Source organism: Poecilia reticulata, chromosome 4 (genome assembly GCF_904066995.2).
Source record: "Poecilia reticulata chromosome 4, P_reticulata-male-v2, whole genome shotgun sequence".
Taxonomy (NCBI): Eukaryota; Metazoa; Chordata; class Actinopteri; order Cyprinodontiformes; family Poeciliidae; genus Poecilia; species Poecilia reticulata.
The window spans coordinates 6,550,848-6,569,577 of NC_088833.1; the positions used below are offsets into that span (position 1 = coordinate 6,550,848).

Consider the following 18,730-nt stretch of genomic DNA (forward strand, 5'->3'; position numbering starts at 1 on the left):
TGAATACATCTAAACATTGTTACATTTACTTGAAAGTCAAGGCAGAATACCTTAGCTTTTCTAATTGAATTGTTTTAGATTTATAACTGGACTTTCAAATTGTTCCAGTATTTGTTACTCTTTTAAATCACTGTGTCTGTCAGAAGGTTAATAAAAAGTCAGAAATTATCATTACATAATAATAGTGCAGATCAGAGCTAAGATAAAATCACTTTTGTAGATAGCTTAAAAATGTTCAGAAAGCATTGTGTTTTTTTTAATTATCTCTCTTTACATTCGTCTTAAAAACGAAGATAAGAAGTGACAAAACACATGATGGACAAAGGCCTGCAGCAGGGCAGCTTCACACTGATAAAATCATGGTGTAAAAGCTACAAAAGAAGTGCTCTGGTTTCTAAAGTTACTTCACTTCACAATGTTGTTGTTGTGCATTTATTCTCTGTTGCTTTGTTTAATTTTCCTTACTTTTCACAAACATATTTTATATTCTTACAATATCAGATTTAAATAATTTAACCAAGTAGCTTACCTCTGATGAGAAGTAAATCAAAATTTCTCTAAAATTTACACTTTACCTATTCTAAGAAATTTTCATTTTTAGTTGCAACAGAACACTCAAAAGACCAAACAAAACTTTTATTTTGAGGTTGTGATTTTTGCCTACTGCCCAATTTCCAGAGCAAATCTGTCCAACAGTGCAAGACAATCAGACACATCAAAGTGATGGTCTAAGCTGCTGGGTTTCAAATAACATAAAAATAAAACAGCATAAGACAGAAAAGTAAAATGCAAAAGATACATTGGAATCCTAAATTTAAATTGAGCAAAATATATTTTTAATAGATGACATGAGATCTTACGGAGCCTATAGCAGGCTGTTGTTATTCTTTATTAGTCAAAGTTAGTTTACTAGTCGACAAATTGTTTTTTAGGTACGCAAAAAATCAGGAAGCAATTCACTTGTTTGAACATTACTCTGGAAGTTTTGAATTCCTGTTTGCTAAGTGTCTGTTCAGCAAACCTGTTGAGCCATCTTGTTCTAAATTTAGCTGTACTAAATTAAAATAAGGGGAAAAGAAATGAGCGGCCATTCATGAAGGACTCAAGTCTTTCTTTCTATAAGACTGTTTTTCTTTTAATTGAGTTTGTTCAAAATAAGTTTTCCAAAATAATTGGTGGAAACATTCAGTAAGTGAAGTCTAGACTTGTTAGAGATATGTGCAAAGTACGTAGATAAGAGTTATAACTGATAGGTCCTAAGAAATTGCAACTTAAATTCTTCATAGATCTTTCAAGGTGACATGCATTATGAATTGTGAGGCACAGATTTGATCACAATATATTTCCCAGCAGTTTGTCAGACTGAAACTATAATCATCTGAAACAGGACAAGTAACATAATGTATCACAGTTTTAGAGACACAGTGGGTTTTGTTCATTATGTTACGATGTGTTGTTTTACCAAAAACTGACTCATTATTTTTCTGATCTCACAGAGTTGTAGTTCAGAGTTTGTGGCTGAACTTGAGGACAGGATGACCCAACCTCCCCTCAGAGAGTGGAAAACTGGTCTTTTTGACTGCTGTGTAGATTGCAATACTTGTAAGAGTCATTTCTTTTTTTTACTTAAATTCAAAACAATATGCCTTACAATCACCTAAAACCATTTCACTGCTCTGTATCTGTCTGTCTCTGTGTTTCCCAGGTTGCTATGGCTTCTGGTGCTGGCCTTGCCTTGCCTGTTCTGTTTCAGGATTATTTGGTGAGAACAACTGTCTGCCTTTATGTGACATTCTGACTCCTGCTGCTCTTGTAGCCTGTGGGATTCCTTTTGTTGTCCCTCCTGCGGCAATATCTTTGAGGGCTTCCATTCGCCACAAATATCATATAAAGGTATGACATATTTTATATTTCACCTGAACTCATTTTGAAATAGTACATTACATTATGAAATGTTTCACTGTGTTGGCTTTCAGGGATCCCTCTGTGAAGACATGGCAATTTCCTGTTTCTGTCTCTGGTGCTCCTGGTGTCAGATGCATCGTGAGATAAAGAATGGAGCTCCTGTCACTGTGGTGCAGCAGCCCACGCAACACACTACTGTGGTCAACGTTCAGGCTAATCCTGTCATGATGGTTAATCAAAACTCTAATCCACCTCCTGCTCAAATCCCTGCTCAAAACCAGTCTATGTTTCAAAACTCCCCTCAAAGCCCTTCTTGGTTTCAGAACCCTCCTCAGTACCCTGGTGGTAATCAAATCCCTCAAAATCCTGTTGGGTATCCAAACCCTCCTCAATATTCCACAGACCCAAAACCCTTTTAAAAGTCCTAAAGCTTAGAACATCTGAACAAAATTGTGGAAAATGTAAGTTTCTCTGATCATTCATGATCATGTTGGTTTATAATGGGATTCTTCACTCTATCCAAAGTATCAATTAACTGCCAATACTTCCAAAAAAAGCGTTGAATTTGAGTTGTTTGAGGTCATATGTGTATTTACTTTATTATAAACTTTGCATGACTACTTTATTAATTTGAAATGGAAAATGTTGTTAAACAAATTGATTTAAACACAACATCAATAATAAAATGATAAATAAAAACTGAGTGACTTGACCGTATTGTTTGACTCTTATTAATGATGTCTTATATTACTCACTAAAAGTTACCAGAATGTTTATATAATTTACACCAAATGTATTTGTTTATGTACAGGTACATTTACTTACAATACAGTTGAACAGTTATTGTATTACAAGTAATTAATTAAAAATATGAAATTCTAAAATGTGACAAAAAGTTTAATTCATATGAGGCAGCTTTATCAGACTCAGAGGTATGCTTGTTGGCCATTTTGGCCATTTTATATTTATGGCTTATAGTTAATGAAATTACATTTTTAGAAAACTAGATTACATCAGCACATGAGGAGGAAGTGATGTTTGCTTCAGAGAGGAGGAAAAAGGTACGAAATGCAAAGAAGAGACTCTGGCTGGTTTAACTATGTAATCACCGTGTTTGACCACCAAACTGGCACAAACTAAGCCTTATAGAAAAACTATGGAGTATTAACCAAACAGAAGGTGAAAGACATGAAATCTAAATATACAAATGAACTAAAAAGAGCTTTGTAGATGAAATTACCCTATAGATTATATTAATCTTTTATGCATTCAATTGCTTTATACCAGAGAGAAGTAGCAGCATGTAATAGAACAGAAATATAAAGACAGACATTCTGTAAAGATGAGCTTTAAATCTCATTGTTTCAGATATGTTTTATGTAGCACAGAACAAAAGAATGAAATTAAAATACAAGGGCAATGATGCATCATTTTAATATTCTGAGTTTTGATGGGCCATAATAAACTCAGATATTTCATTTTGTCTTACAGATATTAATTTCTGGCCCAAACATAATAATAATAATAAAGACACAGATCAGCTGATTATTTCACTGTACAATTAATATAATTATATTCTGTCATTTCATTTTTTTTTAAATTGCAACCTTTGGGATTTAGGTAAAAAAGATGTAAACTAATAGCCATATGAACTTTCTAAAATAATAATAATAATAATAATAATAATAATAATAATAATAATAATAATAATAATAATAATAATAATAATAATAATAATAATAATGCACATCACACCAAGCTAATGAGGATGTCTGTTTCAGAAACAAATTACCAAAAAAATTGTCTGCTCTTCCAATGCATGACTAAACACACAACAGCAAAACTCCAGCTTCTTTAAGAGACACATAGATAACAAAATGCAACAGCAACATCAAAGTGAAATCATTTACCGTTTTGATTCAGAACATTCAGACGAGGAAGCAGGTGACTTGGATCCAAACTGGCTGTCATGATGATGGGTCACAGGTTTTGCAGCATATTTTGTGAGCGCCCAGGCAAAGCAAACTTTCCTGTAACCCACACATTTGTTGTTATCTCACGGAAGAGCCACAAAGATCTCCCACAAAATCAGGTAAAAGGTTTTACTTATGTACAGACAGTGTTTGGTACATACATTTCTATATGAATGCAGGTAAACATTGTTACATTTTCTAGACTGTAAAGATGAATTGCTGTAGCTTTTCCTAATTTTGTTTTAGATTTATAACTTGTATTTCAAATTATTCAATTATTTACTTTTATTTTGTATCACTGTGTCTGTCAGAAGGTCAGCAAAAACTCAGAAGTTATCATTAGATAGATACTAGAGGTACAGAGATAAAGTCATTCTGTGAATAGTTTTAAAATGTATTAAAAAATATGTCTTAATTATCATCTCTCTTTACATTTAATTTAAAAATGAAGATAAGAAGTGACATGGAGAGAACATATTACACAGTAACTTGAGTGTTGGGGAATTTTAGAAAATAGCTTCTGCTTCTTTGTAAAATCCAAAAAGGTATTTAGTCTGCCTCTTCCAGCTGTAGCCACATTCATGTGAGGCTCATTATATTTTCACCGTACTGGTTTAGATAAGAATGGAAATCTCCCTCATTTTTAATGTTTCAAAGTTTTAAAGGCTTTTGTTAACAAGCTAGAAATGTTGGTTCCTAGAAACTTTGTGATAATGCAAGTATGTAGGTAGAGACTATGTTAGAACCGATCAGACTGAACAGACAGTCTGTCTGCTCTTCTCATTCTTGCAAGAAAAAACTGCTGTTTGAATGAAAATCACTGATTTATGATGGTAACTAATCATGACAGTACATTAAGGGAAACTCCTTTTGCTTTTACTTCATTTAAATCTTTTCTAATATCGATAACAATTGCTTTAACACATCACTTGGGCCAATATTTAGATTTTAAATTAAAAAAAAAATAACAACCAAGCACAATTAGATGGACAATGCCCTGCAGAAACACAGCTTTAAACTCTGATAAGATCGTGGTTGAAAAGCAACAAAACAAAAATGTTTTGGTTTCTAAAGTCATTTTACTTCATGATGTTGTTGTGCTCTAACTGTCTGTTGCTTTGTTTGATCATTTTATTAAAGGTCTTTACCAAAATTCCCATGTTATTTTAACTGAAAACAAACTTGGACAATGTAGCTCGACTATTTTCATAAAAAGGTTTTACAACATGAATGTGCTCAAGGAAAACTGAAGATTTAAGAAAATGATAACACTTTGAGCTGCTGTTAGTATGAAGGGGCTTTCTAAATAAAACTGATTGATTAATTAACATGTACAAGACTTTTTTTTTTATTTCAATTTTTAAAGCCTTCCATGCTGTATTTATGTGTGTTCTCCAGGTTGCCATGGTTTCTGGTGATGCCTCTCCATAGCCTGCACTGTTTTAGCATGTACAGCCTGTGGGATTCCTCTGTTTATTCCCCCTGCTACATAGTCTAAGAGAGTTTCCATTCCTAACAAACACAGAATAATGGTATGACAAATTTACACTCATATGAACTCATTTTGAGATGAAAGTGCAATGTTATAAAACGTTTCAATGTTTTTGTCTTCAGGGTTCCCTCTGTCAAGACATATGTGTTTTCTGGTGCTCCTGCTGTCAGACGAAACCTGAACAAAACAATCAAACTCCTGTCATGGCAGGGCAACAGCCCCAAATTGTGGTCAATGTGCAGGCTAATCCTGTCATGACGGCTAATCAAAACCCAGCTATGTTTCACAACTCTCCTCAAAACCCTCCTTGGTTTCAAAGCCGTCCTCAGAATCCTACTGGGTATCAAAACCCTCCTCAATACACTGCCGGGTTTCAAAAGTCTCCTCCAAATCCTATTGGGTTTGAAAATCATCCTCCAAATCCTATTGGGTTTGAAACTCATCATCAAAGTCCTGCTGAGTATGAAAACCTTTGTCAAAGTCCTGTTGGGTATCAAAACTCTCCTCAATGTCCTACAGAGGCCGATGCTTATAATTCCTAACAACATCTGAGCAAACTTGTAAATAATGTAATCTGCTCAGATCAGCCATGATCATGTTGGTGTATAATGGGATTCTTTACTCTATCCAAAAATTCATTTGACTGTCAACACAAAAAGTGTTGTGCTTGAGTTGTTTGAGTTCATGTGTATATTTAGATTATTATAAACGTTGTATAACTACTTCATTAATTTGAATTGGGACATGTTACGGAAGAAAAAAGTAGATTTAAACACAACAATAATGAAAGAAGAAATAAAAAATGAGTGACTGGACCTTATTGTTTGTCTCTAATTTATTCTGTAATGCTGTTTTATACAATTTACTAAGAGTTATGAGGTTAACTGCTATTTTTTTTATAATTTTCACCAAATACCTTGTACAAATGCATAAGTACATCTCTTTAATAATTAAAATATAAAAATGTAAAACGTAAAAAAAGTGAAATTCATAATGCAACTTTATTACACAGTGGCACATTTGTTTTTATTGAGTTTTCTATATTTATGTCTTACAGCTAATGAAATTCAGGTTTTAGAAAACTACATTACATCAGTGCATGATTCCATTTTTCCCTGGGGTTTGATACCTGTCCAAGTTGTCTATGGTTTGATTACCATGGTATTCCTGTGTTTGACCACCAAACTGGCACAACCTAAACCTTACAGAAAATCTATGGAGCATTAACCAAGCAGAAGATGAAAGACATGAGATCAAAATATGCAAATGTACTAAACTGGGCAATTTAAACAACATGAACTTTCTTATTGTTGATCGTGCTTTTAAGTGAGACAAACAAATAAATCCTGTTGTGAAGGCCAGTTTTTTGTCTAAGAGAAATATCTAAGGTGAAGTCTTACCTCCCAACAAAATACCTTGAAAAAAATTATACATGCAGTTATTACCTCTCTGTTGGAACATTATGATGGGCTTATAGAGAGGTCTACAAGGGAAACAAAATCAGAAACGCATGCTGTTTGTATTAATAAAACTACCTGGGATACCTGCTTGCATCATTTACATCTACAGATAACTAACTTACAACCAAAGCTTAAACACTCATAACTCATTAACTGAATTTACAAAGCAAACACTGCAGGGGTCTTGTGCCAAAAGTGTCAGTTTAATTGTTGTGCAGCTCTAAACTAAAGAGTGCACTTACCAATGTTCGCCACTAGATGTCTATTGACAACTTAATGCAAACTAAAAGTCTCTTGGTGCCTTTCTAACATTTAGTAAGCAAAACATATTTTTACATTACAGCTCTACCCTAATCAAATCAGAATATTCAAGTGTACATTTTAGGTCCAAGGTTCTTCATTGCATTTCTTACTTTTGTCCTCTCTAAAATAAACATCATCACCTGCTTGCTAATTCTCTGCACTTCCTGATCCATTATCTGTCCCAGATCTGTTTTCCTCTCTGCCACTTCCTCATTCACGTGAAAGTAATTTTAAAGCTATTTTAACTATTTCACACTCTCTACTAGCATTGCTATTACTGCAAATGGTTTAAGATTTACTTTAAGTGCTTAAACAAAAACTACTATCAAGGTAGTTGCAGTGTTGCTACAGTGTTATAGGAGTATTTAGTGTGTGGTTTCACTTAAATTGAAAAAAAATAAAACAGGTAATAATGGAATTATGAAAAGGTAGTTATGTAGACAAAGTCCCAGTCGAAGTCCAGCAATTTCTTTAACAGTGAAGCAACATGCTGAGTGACAGTCGCTGACCTTTTCTCACCTTCCCAGTTCTCTAAGGCCTGACCTTTCCTTGGGTGGCTAAGCTTTCTCTTTCTGAGTCCACATGGAGGAGATCCAAGGGCACACAGTTTCATTTTGAAAGCAGGACTTCCTATCTTTTGTTCTCAAAACTTTAAATGCTTTTACTCAAAACTATATATATAAAAAAAATAAAAAATTCCCTTCTCACCCTCCGCGGGTGGTTTGTTTCATCCTCTGAGCTCGGGTCCTCTACCAGAGGCCTGGGAGCTTGAGGGTTCTGCGCAGTATCTTGGCTGTGCCTAGAACTGCACATTTCTGGACTGAGATGTCTGATGTTGTTCCTGGGATCTGTTTGAGCCACTGCTCCAGTTTGGGGGTGGCTGCCCCGAGGGCCCCGATGACCACAGGCACCACTGTGGTCTTCACCTTCCAGGTCTTTTCCAGTTCCTCCCTGAGGCCCTGGTATTTCTCCAATTTCTCATGCTACTTTTTCCTGATGTTGTAGTCACTTGGTATTGCTACATCCACCACAACGGCTTTCCTCTGTTCTTTATCCACCACCACAATGTCCGGTTGGTTCGCCATTCGCCATTTTATATATATATATATATATATATATATATATATATATATATATATATATATATATATATATATATATATATATATATATATATATATGTGTGTGTGTGTGTGTGTGTGTGTGTGTGTGTATAGTTTATAGCAGTATAGTATAGTATAGTATATTATAGTATAGCATAGTATAGTATAGTATAGTATAGTATAGTATAGTATAGTATAGTATAGTACAGTATAGTATAGTATAATACAGTATAGTACAGTATAGTATAGTATAATACAGTATAGTATAGTAGCATTATTATACTTTAGAAATATTATACTATTTTTTATATCTTTCCCCATTTCCAGAGCAAATCTGTCCAACAGTGCAAGACAATCAGACACATCTTACCGTTAACTAAGCTGCTGGTTTTAAATAATATAAAAATAAAACAACATGACAAAGACAAAAAAATGTAATGCAAAAAATGCTTTACAATCCTATACAATTTAAATTGAGCAAACTGTCTTTTATTATAGATGCCGTTCAATGTTAAGCAGCCAACAGGATCTGCGTGAGAAGTCCATGTTGTTACTCTTTAAATTTCTAAAGTTTAATTTTATGCTCTGCAGACATGTTGAGCCATCTTGTTCTAAATGTAGTTATACTAAGTTAGAACAAGAACAAAAAGGATGGGCAGCCATTCATGGATTCATTTTCCATAGTTTGATGAAGTGTAAATTGTTACTTTGAAGTCTGTTTTTTAAGTGTGTTTGCACTGAAGTTTCCTGAAACAATTGGTGCAAACATTCAGTAAGTGAAATCTATACTTGTAAGTGATATTCAGGTCCTTCTCAAAAAATTAGCATATTGTGATAAAGTTCGTTATTTTCCATAATGTAATGACAAAAATAAAACTGTCATATATTTTAGATTCATTGCACACCAACTGAAATATTTCAGGTCTTTTATTGTTTTAATACTGATAATTTTGGCATACAGCTCATAAAAACCCAAAATCACTGTCTCAAAAAATTAGCATATCATGAAAAGGTTCTCTGAACGAGTTGACCTCATCATCTGAATCAACAAAGTAACTCTAAACACCTGCAAAAGATTCCTGAGGCTTTTAAAAACTCCCAGCCTGGTTCATTACTCAAAACCGCAACTATGAGTCAGACTGCCGACCTGACTGCTGTCCAGGTCATTATTGACGCCCTCAAGCCATAGGGTAAGACACAGAAAGAAATTTCTGAATGAATAGGCTGTTCCCAGAGTGCTGGATCAAGGCACCTCAGTGGGAAGGAAAAAGTGTGGCAGAAAACGCTGCACAACGAGAAGAGGTGACCGGACCCTGAGGAAGACTGTGGAGAAGGGCCGATTCCAGACCTTGGGGGTCCTGGGGAAGCAGTGGACTGAGTCTGGAGTAGAAACATCCAGAGCCACTGTGCACAGGCGTGAGCAGGAAATGGGCTACAGGTGCAGCATTCCCCAGGTCAAAGGTCAAGCCACTGTTGAACCAGAAACAGCGGCAGAAGCGTCTGACCTGGGCTACAGAGAAGCAGCACTGGACTGTTGCTCAATGGTCCAAAGTACTTTTTTCGGATGCAGCAAGCTTTGCATGTCATTCGGAAATCAAGGTATCAGAGTCTGGAGGAAGACTGAGGAGAAGGAAATGCCAAAAGGCCATAAGTCCAGTGTCAAGTACCCAGAGTCAGTGATGGTCTGGGGAGCCATGTCAGCTGCTGGCGTTGGTCCACTGTGTTTTATCAAGGGCAGGGTCAATGCAGCAACTATCAGGAAATTTTAGAGCACTTCATGCGTCCATCTGCTGAAAAGCTTTATGGAGATGAAGATTTAATTTTTCAGCACAACCTGGCACCTGCTCACAGTGAGAAAACCGCTGGTATTACTGACCATGGTGTTACTGTTGGCCTGCCAACTCTCCTGACCTGAAGCCCATAGAGAATCTGTGGGATATTGTGAAAAGAAAGTTGAGAGACCCAACACTCTGGATGAGCTTAAGGCTATCAAAGCATCCTGGGGTCCATAACACCTCAGCAGTGCCACAGGCTGATTGCCTCCATGCCGCATTGAAGGCTGCAAAAGGATTCCTGACCAAGTATTGAGTGCATAACTGAACATAATTATTTGAAGGTTGACTTTTTTGGTATTAAAATACATTTCTTTTATTGGTCGGATGAAATATGCTAATTTTTTGAGACAAGGATTTTGGGTTTTCATGAGCTGTATGCCAAAATCATCAGTATTAAAACAATAAAAGACCTGAAATATTTCAGTTGGTGTGCAATGAATCTAAAATATATGACAGTTTAATTTTTATCATTACATTGTGGAAAATAATGAACTTTATCACAATATACACATTTTTTTAGAAGGACCTGTACATATATATTTTCAAGAGCTATAACTGATAGGTCTTAAGAAACTGCAAATTAATTTATACCAGCCAATAAATCATAATATCTCAATATCTTTACCAGCAGTTTGCCAGACTGTGAAACAATAATTGGCTGGAACAGGATAGGTAATTCGATGCATCACAGTTTTAGAGACACAAAAATATGATGACAGAGATGATATCAACTTGGATTTCTTCTGCATAGTCATTTAGTGAGTTTTCCTGGTCACACAAAGTCACAGTTCAGTTAGTGGCTGAACTTTAGAATAGGATAGCAGAGACTTCACTATATGCATAAAAAAAACTTGGCCCCTTGACTGCTTTTAAGATGGTAAGACTTGTGAGAGTCAATTTTTTTTTATTTTATTTAAAACAATAGGCCTTTCAATCACCTAAGACCATTTGATTGCTCTGTATCTCTATGTCTGTGTGTTCTTCGGGCTGCTATGACTCCTGGAGTTGCCCTTGCCTTGCCTTGCCTTGCCTGCAGTTCCAGGAATATTTTGAAAGAACTGTCTGCCTTTTTGTGACATTCCGACTCCTGCTGCATGTATAGGGTTAGGGTTATAAACTTTTTATGATATTATAAAACGTTTCTGTGTGTTTGCTTTCGGCATTCCCTCTGCAAAGGGAACGCCGAAGGGTGTGTGCATCTAGCACCAGGACAACTCTGGTGCTAGATGCATCATGACCAAAAGGATCAAACTCCTGTTGTGGGGCAACAGCCCCAGCAACTTTAGAATAAAATTGCTGAAACTTCACTATATGCATAAAAAACCCTTTCAATGTGCAGGCTAATCCTGTCATGATGGCTAATCAAAACTCTTCTCTACTTTCTGTTGGTGTTCAAAACCCTGCACAACACCCTGTTCAAAGACCGGCTCAAAAGCCTCCACAAAGCCTTGTACTGTGAATGTGTTGTAATTCTCCTGGCCAGTGATGAATGAAATTAGATCAGTGTAATTTCAAATATGTTGTTTCTTAAATTTGTACCTGCCTTAAACTTCCTGTACGTAAGAAAATGAAAGTGAACTTTCCCATTACACAAGAGGTTGTTACGGTCCTGGGCCTTGTAGGCTGGGTTGCAGGTGTCTTGTTGTCTGTCTTTGTGCTCCTCCCCTTTGCAGGTGCTGCTGATCAGGTTGATTAGGAGCGCAGAGTATTTGAACCTGGCTATCTCCGTCTTCTGGGTCGCCCTCAGCATCCACTCTGTCGCTGTGATGTTTGGTTGCCAATCCCCAGTTCCTCTCCTTTTGCACTTTTGGGTTTGTCTTTGTTTTGGCACTTCATCACTTCCATATGCACTCATACACCACATCCAAGCCTTTGCATTACACCACTGATACTGATATCCACAATCCATTGTTGTTTTTGTTAATATTCATTTGTATGCACTTTAACCGCAGCATGGTCTACCGTTTTTGTTACGACCCTGAGCCAGTCGTAGCAGAGGTCAATACAGAGTCTAGGTTTACCCTTTCCTCTAATCAGCATGTGTTTATGCATCGGGTGGTAATAAAATAAATCCCTAATTGGGTGAGGACAAGGAGCCCAGATAATGCTTCTGAGGCAAACCAGTGAAGAATAAAGGACAACTCATCGCTGTACTTTCAAATCTGCTAATAAATATTTGATTTTTATTTCAATGGTTCCAGTGTTTGCATCTGTGTGGCATATAGATCATTCAAGAGGTAAAGAAATCACATCTTAACCTGAGACATTATTAAAGTGGTTTTCCTTTTTTAACAATTAATGCAAGTGTAAATATAAGAAAGGAGTTGCCCTGAAATAAATGTAACAACCAATGGAATAAGTCAAACACTCTGTATCCTAAAACTTACAACAAGGTTTAAAATTCTGCTAAATTTCAGTGTTTCCTTCCAGGTGCTCTCTGAACTAACAACTGTGAAACATATTTGCTTTAATTGTCATTTGACTATGACCCCTTCATAGTCGGCTACATGTCAAAATCTGATTAGTTCAATGAAAACATGGCTAAAATGTTTTGTTATCTGCTTCAAACTGGAGCTTCACATCTCATAAATTTGTGAAGCTACTCAAAAGTCTATTTTATTGTTTGTCATCCCATTTTAAGAGCTTTGTGCCACATTGGCTCGGGACATGGAGCCTTTTTATAAATTGCTTTTTTAGAACTGCTGATTGAATCCTCCTTCAGCAAACAAAAAGGGCAGAGCTTCATTTAGAGCGTCTCTAGGCTCCCAGGATACACTGAAAAGGGAGGATGTGTGCTTTCATATCAAATTACAAAATGGAATATTTGTGTTCCCAAAGCAAAAGCAAAGTTTACTGTAAACCACACATTCGCTCATATCTACAGAGATATAACGAAGGTCTCCCACAAGAGCAGGTAAACAATATTCAATATGCATAGTTAACAGATTATTTTCATATATTTTAATGTTATCACGCCAATATTGTTACATCTATAAGATAGTGTAAATGAAATACTTGCTGGGTGTATATTATCTATTTATTGCAGATAAATATCCAACAAATGCTACTATAAGTTTTTAACTCCTGGTTATTAATGAGTGAATCCTCAGCAAACTTATAGTTTGCTGAGCAAACTTATAGTTTGCTCAGCAAACTTATAGTTTGCTGTGTACAATTAGGGAGCACACATTCCTAAAGGACTCTGGTCCATAATTTGTCCAAGTCTCACCACCAGGAAATCTTTTTTTTTCTTAAATTGATGTTTTCTAGCTTGAGTTTGGAGCTTCCCATGGATATTAGATACACACCTTCAGTAAGTGAAACCTAAACTTTACAGATCTGGACTTGTTAGTGATACGTACAAAACGCACATAGAGATGTATTTACAAGGGGTTTAACACATGGCTCTTATCAAACTGCAGCAATTTCTTCTTGCCATGGATCCATCATTATTACATTACAGATAGAGAGGCACAGATTTGATCACATTGTCTTTGCCAGCAGTCAGACTGTGAAAGAATAATCAGCTGAAATAGGACAAGTAGAATGATGTACCTCTGTGATAGAGACACAACGGATTGTTGTACCATAACAGAAATGCTATCAGCTTGGATTTATGCTACATAGTCAACTGTTTCTAAAAAAACAAAAAACTAGGTTTATATGTCTTGTTTTGCAGAAAACTTGATTGAGTCTCTGCTGGTCAACAACCATCATAATTCAGTTTGTGGCTGAACTTCAGGGTAGGATGTCAGAAACTCCCCCGAAAGCCTGGAAAAGTGGTCTGTTTGACTGCTTTGAAGACGTAAATACTTGTAAGAGTTGTTTTCTTTGAAATGAAATGACATAAGTCTTCTAAAGAGCCCAGTCAACTTCATTGCTCTGTATATCTCTGTGATCTCCAGGTTGCTATGGCTTCTGGTGCTGCCCTTGCCTCGCCTGCACTGTTTCAAGAAGATTTGGAGAGAACTACTGTCTGCCTTTATGCGACATGTTAACTCCTGCTGTGCTTTCACCCTGTGGAGTTCCTCTGTTTGTCCCCCCTGCGGCATTGTCTTTGAGGGCTTCCATTCGTAACAAACATGGATTAAAGGTATGTGGTAATTTACGCTCACCTGAATTTATTTTGAAGTGAGGGTGCAATGTTATATGTGTTTGCTTTCAGGGTTCCCTCTGCGAAGACATACTTGCTTCCTGTTGCTGTGTCTGGTGCTCCTGGTGTCAGATGCATCGTGAGCTAAAGGAGCACACTCCTGTTGTTGTTGTGATGCAGCAGCCCCAGACGCTGCAGCCCCCAACTGTGGTCAACGTGCAGGCTAATCCTGTAATGACGGTTAATCAAAACTCTGCTTCACCTCCTGGTGGTTTTCAAAACCCTGGTCAAGGCCCTGTTGGGTTTCAAAATCCTCCTCAATATCCTGGTGGGTTTCAAAACTCTCAAACTCATTGTTAGTTTTCAAAACCCTGCTCAAAGACTTACAGGACTTCAAAACGAAAACAATCTTGATTTTAAAGAATAAAATAACTGTGCAAATTTGTCAAAAGTTAAGTTCCTCAGACCAGTATTGACAGTTAAGTCAATACTTCCTATAAAAATAAAATGTTTAAATGTGACCTTGAAGTTTATATGCATATTAATTTTCTTATAAACATAGACTACTTCCTTAATTTAAAATAAATTAAAAAACATAACCCCAATAACACATACTGTAATGTCAGAATTATTAGTTTTACTATTTTCTACATTGTTTGTTCAATAAATATCAATACATTTTAAAATATGATTTTATTCAAAAACATTATATATAAATATAAATTATATTTTTCAAGAAGTGTTTGTGTTTTTCCGGCTGCCCTAGTTGTGCCACACAATCACAGCCATACAGCTACCTAAACAAGAAGTAATAAAGAGTTAGCATCACTTTCATTAGGCCTATTGTAATCGTTTTGTAAATTATTATTTCACTTCCGTCAAATTAATTAGCTTTTTGGGGGCTTTATCATATTCAAAATCTCACCAAACTGTACAATTCAAAATCTCACCAAACTTGACAGATGCATACAGTCTATATCAAAATAATGTATTTTAAGGTTGTCGCAAAAATTGCACTTAACGGCTCAACAGTGCCACCTGGCAACTTTCAAAAAAACTCTCTGCAATTGACCTTAGGTCATCATAGAGGCATGAAATTTGGTAGACTCGTAGAGCTCCCCAAGACACACAGAAAATACAATTAACGTCATAGTGCAACTCTTACAGGAAGTCAGCCATTTTGGATTGACCAATTTTGACCTCAATTTGGGCGTTTACAGCCTTCTTTTTTGATCAAACTCCTAGGGATTTCAATCGATTGGGTTCAAACTTGTTCAGATTATTCATAAAGTTATCAAAACGGTGAGTTTTCGTGCCTACTGAAGGGGTGACATCAGGGGTCAAAGTTTGCCTACTCGCCATGAAACACAAAACTGTTATATCTCTTACACCAAAACTCAGAGGCACCAAACTTTCAGTGATTGATCGAGTGACCTACAGTATCCAATGGTCAAATCATGACATCACTTAAGCCACTCCTCCTGAGAAAAGGAATTGTCAAGTTTTACTGTTACCTGTCTTTTTATGACCCCTTTGACCTAATCAACATCATACTGTTTCCAGAGACAGAAGACATGGTGTGGGTGGGCATGATGTGGATTCCAACCCTAACTAAATTCGACGGGGTAAGTGGTCGTGGCGAAGTTACCTAACGCCATTGCCATACTGAATTCCACAGTTTTGAGCCGAGCTGCACCAAAATCGCTAGGATCAATCTTTATCCACACCACAACAGCAATCGCTTGTGGGTGTGGCCTAATTGCCCTATAGCGCCCCCTAGAATATTTTAAATGATCAGCCCCAAACCATGCTTTAACCCAGAGATTCCCAAACTGTTGGGTGCACCCCCTAGGGGAGGTGCAGGAAGCAGTACGGACAAAGGAGAAAAAAAAGAAATAAAACAAAAAACACGATGAGCAATACTTGTGTGGGGTGGGAGGTTAAGACTGTTATAGCAGGGAGTCTCTAATAATCTCTCTACTTCTCCTCCCACTCCCCCGGACCCACATCATATCGTCCAACCAGATCCAATCCATGGTGGGGGGTGACCCAAAAAATGTTTTGGAAGCCGCTGGGGGGCCCAAGAGAAAAGGTTTGGGAACCACTGATTTAACCCTGCATAATGAAATTTGGTACAGATGTGTATCTTGTCAGGAAGTACAAAAAAGTCTCGTGGGGTCATGGTCCAAATCCAACTGGAAATCGGCCATTTTGGATCAAAGCTGCCGTTTCCTCTTTTAATAGACGTCGTATCTGATCAAACTCGTCCTACAGCTTTTGAGATACAGACTTCAAAATCACTCAGGAGAGTCTTGAGGTATTGAAGGTCAAAAGATTTCTCAAAGATCAAAGCATGTGGGCTTTGAGTCAAACTTTGACTATTCGCCATGAAACATCAAGGTGCAATAACTTCCACATGCAAGGTTGCAGCTGCGTCAGACTTTCTATGTCTCACTACAGATCAGCCCTCATAACATTCACGTGGCCAATTGATGACATCACCTTAGCACCACCCCCCTCCAACAAGAAGTTACCTGTTTTTTCTGCTACATGTCTTACTTTTACTTTTTGATTCATATGGGTTTAATAATCCTGTGCCAACTGACATAAAACGACATAATGATGAACTCTGTCAATGCTGGCTGGACCGCGTGGGCGTGGCCAAATGGCGAATTTCCAGTCATGGACAGAAACTTAGCTTTCAGCACCATTAAGACGTATGCTGCAGCTATTTCCTCCTGCCTTGAGGGTTTTGGTGACAGAACGGTCTTCAACCACCCGCTGATGAAGCAGTTTCTGAGAGGTGTGCGCAGAAGCAGACCGGTGTCATGCCCACTTGCTCCTCCGTGGGATTTAACACTGGCCCTTAGCGCTCTGGTTGAAGCTCCATTTGAGCCTTTAGATCAGGCTCCTCTTAAATTCCAGTCTTTTAAAACTGCTCTGCTGTTGGCCCTTATGTCTGCAAAGAGAGTGAGTGATTTATCCGCTCTCTTTGTTGCTGCCTCTTGTCTCAGAATACGAGCCGATGGCAGCTCAGCTGTGCTGAGTCCCAGCCCTGCTTTTACTCCTAAAAGCATCACAAGCTCGTTTAAATCAAGAGAAATATCTCTGGAGGGTTTTTAGGTCTGTTTGTCTCAACCTTTCGGACCAGATGTTATTCTCCTCTCTGGTCTTCTGTTGTATGGGAGGCCGGGAGTGCATAATTGCGCACTCTAGGCTGAGGCTCTTTTTTTGTTATATGCGAGCAGATACTTCATGGTGGTGGTCTGGATGGACCCAGTGAGGCATAGACTACATCCTGCTTTGCCTTTAACCCACTAGCAACAGCCTACATTGTTGGCCCCACCCCGGTCTGTATAAATAACAGTCAGACCGGACAAATGGCTCCCTAACAGCCTTTTCTTCAGCCATTCAGGAACCAGAGAGGCCCACAGCTTCAAGGGCTGAGCTATACTCATAGAATCTGGGGTTACAATACGTAATATACGTAACCGACGTTGATAAACGTCGGTTACGTTTATCAACAAGCAAATAATTTCTCTCCTTAAAAAAACAACCTAGCTTAAAACACAAGGCAAATATGACATTTATAATCAAAACAGAAAATAGTAGGTATATTTAAATATTAATAGTTTTTGGTCGCACCACATGACACCCAAATATGGCAACTACATTCCTACTGCTAAAAGTGACACTTTTTCTGACATTTAAGAAAAATAAACAAACCTGTTTGTTGTATACAGGGATTCTTGGCAGACTGTTGGATGATTCAACCTCCTGTTTTTGACTTTCAAAATTTAAGTCCAAAAATTGGAATTTCTTGTTGGTCGCACCACATGATATTTTGTTAAATGACATTTTTGGACAAAGTTTGTTTAAATGTTATAATGGAATTATAGCTAAAAATGCTTTGAAAATTTGTACGGGATGAGGAAAAGACTTTGAAAATCATGACAAACAGGAAATAAAATATATTTGAACAGATTTAATGGAATTTTAAAGACATTTTTGAAACAGTAATTGAGTTTGGCCATTTTTGGGGTCCAAAAATGGCCAAAAAAGAACAGCTTTTGAAAGGTTAAAGAAGGTGTTTATGTGGGAGATATATTACATATTTATGGTTTCTTTTTATGAGTTTAAACCTTTTTTTTACTGTAAAAAGTAGAGCCGGACAAAAAAATTGGGCGTCTCTTCTTTGAGCTGCCAGCAAAGTAGGTGGGCGTGGAATAAGCTTTTTTTCAGTGCTGTGCTCGATGGATAAACCCACGATAGCCTTAAAAGGCGAAGCCTATACTCATAGAATTTGGGGTTACAATATGTAACCAGTTTCTTTGCGAAGGGGAAAAGGCCCAGAGATATAGAAGCCCATTTCCGCCATGAAAGAAAAAATAAAAGACCAACAGGAAGTCATAATTTCGACTTTCAGTGTCATAATTACGACTTTGAAAGTCGAAATTATGACTTTGAAAGTCATGTGCTTAATTCATGAGATTCATGCGCTTAATGTCAGATTTCCCATAACTATTTATTGAATTCATTGTCGCCAGCTGGGGTGGCAACAGGGGT

The 18,730-nt window shown here is 37.1% G+C and overlaps 1 long non-coding RNA gene across 1 annotated transcript; it reads left to right on the forward strand.

Annotated features, from left to right (window-relative positions):
- Nucleotides 1-3,791: 3,791 nt before the first annotated feature.
- Nucleotides 3,792-6,185, forward strand: LOC103468261 (uncharacterized). The gene is made up of 3 exons (XR_534191.3): nt 3,792-3,997; nt 5,277-5,410; nt 5,493-6,185. It is a non-coding gene; the product is annotated as an uncharacterized LOC103468261 (long non-coding RNA).
- Nucleotides 6,186-18,730: the final 12,545 nt, after the last annotated feature.